Raw genomic sequence first — 2,592 nt, 5'->3', positions numbered from 1 at the left:
CTAGTGTTTCACTGCTAAATTAGGGACGGCTAGCGCAGATAGCCCTCGTGTAGCTTTGCGCGAAATTCAAAAAACAAACAAACCTTATTCCGAAGAAACTGTTGTTCTCGATACATGGTGTAAGTGTGAAAAACTGAATATTACTTATTCTTATTCGATAGAACAGTTTTCATATTCTATTAAAATATTTAGCCCCTCAAAAACAAAGTGTTATCAAAATGACACATTTCTGGGTCCAAACAATAGGATTTACACGTGCTAAGATACAAGTCAACATTTATCAAATATAATGATCATATGCCTGTAAACCGGTCTGACTTGTAACATAATGCTAGAAAAAGTAAGCGAAATAGTCTTAGAACAACCTTTTTTTTCTAGAAATCATTTTAATTGAAGTGATTAAATTTTTCTTAATTTAAAGCAATTCTGTTCTAAAACACAACAATACTTAAAACATTATTATAATTTTTCTTTCTTTTTTTTTGAAATTGGAATTTTCAATCTGAGCGGCACCTCACGTGTGCTCAGGCTAAGCACCAGGTTAGGATTCAAGTATAACTGTCTTTAACTTTCAAACACTGAACAGAGGGAAAGCAACCAGCGAACAGCACCCATCGCCACAAGAGTTTTACTTGGCTCTATTTTGGGGGAATAAAAAGATTGTCACTTTTATGTCTCACCCACAGCTGAAAGTACGAAGTGTGTAGAGCATTATCTTATCTCGAACCTTGGATCCTCCGTTCTGCAGCCTGACAAGTTAACCACTAGATCACTCCCTATCCATTTTATTTAATTAAATTAAGGAAAGTTTTCTTAATTACGAGCCCTTCCCGGTGGCTCAGCGGTAAGCATGAGGGCTTATAACGCCGAGATTTGGGGTTTGATACTCGTGGTGGGCACTGCAGATAGCCAATTGCGTAACTTTGCGCTTAAACGTAAAACTAAAAACTTCGTAGTTCTTTAAAATCTTACCTTTGTTATCTTCAAGTTAAAGTTTTTGCTTGATTTAAAAAAGAAAACAATTTTAATTTGTTTCACTTCTTTTATTTCTTGATGATACACTAATTTACGTTTTCTTTTTATCTTATATTATTTTCCTGGAATTGATTCTAACCTCAAAAAAGTAATCATTTAATCACGAATTATTTCCAAGAGTTCGTGTGAGTCTCCTTGTACTAATGTTACAGATAGTTTTATAGATACAGCCACATTCCCATTTGGCTTGACTACAAAAATGTCATGTTGTAGAGCTAAGCTAAGTTTTCGTTTTACTTTCAATGGATTTAAAACTTCTACTTGGCATCGACAAGTGGGGTAGAAAATGGAAACAGAACTGTAGGTATGACTGTGTACTGATTAACATGGAAATCCAGAGACTGCCCAAACATATTTCATTGTATAAACTTATTTTTATATACAAAACTTGTTTAGTTCCGGATATTTAGCAAAACTACTCAGTAATTATCCGTAATAGCTGTCCCTATATTTGAATCAGTACACTAGTGGGAGGGCAACTAGTTAACAGCACCCACCACGAACTCTTGGGCTGCTCTTGTCTGACCGAATTTGACCGTCACCCATATAAAGTAACTATAACACAAGCGTGCTTAGTGCGAAATTAATTTTTTTATTATTATTATTATACATATATATATCTTCCATTAACGTGAAGCGAACGATTTAGCAACATGTTTATAGTCTTGCATGTTAACCATTGGGCCACGTTCGGCCCATATTCAAAGATGTTCCTATTTCGTCTACAGTTTTGTTGAATATTTCCTTTTATAGATTACTGGAAATATTTGTAATTTATAGTAATATAGATTAGCACAGTAATTTTTGCACGAGAGCTTTTCTAGATAATCAAATAAAAATTTACAAACTGGTCTACTAGCTGAGGTCCGTAACGTCTGTAGTCTTAAAAGGGATATTAGTTTCCATTAGCCCAGCTAAAATAATGATAAGAAAATCAAAATATCAAGAATGCATAAGCTTCTCGAAGTTTGTTGGAATATGAACAGCTTCAGACTCTCCAGCTAGGAAGCGATATATAGATTACGTTCTTAAATTACACAAGACAAACTTCGCATAATTAAAACTCCATTACTTAATACAGCTTAAAATCACAGCACTTAGTCATGGTTTCAGTTTTATTTTCTGATGCTAATTCAGTTTTCAGTTTTATATTTTAACCTTCAAAACCGGGAAAGTGGTTATAATGTAAGTTATAGATATAAATGGATAACTTTTAACGTCGTCTTAAAATGATAAAGATGGGTATAAAAACAAACATTGCAATATAAAGATTCCTCAACTAAAATTATTTTAGGTTAAATTTGATATATTAAAAAAACATTCCTTAACAATTTTCCGTGTAAGAAATTTACTTAGTTCTTTAATACTATTTTAACAAGCACATGGAGATCTTGAAGGAAAGAAAACGTCAGTAGTTGCATATATATATATATATATACACTGAGTGGTCACGAGTAAATAGACACCTACGTTTTCGTCATTTGACTGATTTATGCTAACTAATTTGTGTTCACAGAGCACTATATAAAAGAAAATGGTCGCACACTAATTATCTTG

This window comes from Limulus polyphemus, unplaced genomic scaffold (genome assembly GCF_000517525.1).
Source record: "Limulus polyphemus unplaced genomic scaffold, Limulus_polyphemus-2.1.2 Scaffold165, whole genome shotgun sequence".
Lineage (NCBI taxonomy): Eukaryota > Metazoa > Arthropoda > Merostomata > Xiphosura > Limulidae > Limulus > Limulus polyphemus.
Note: the sequence above shows the minus strand (reverse complement) of the source record.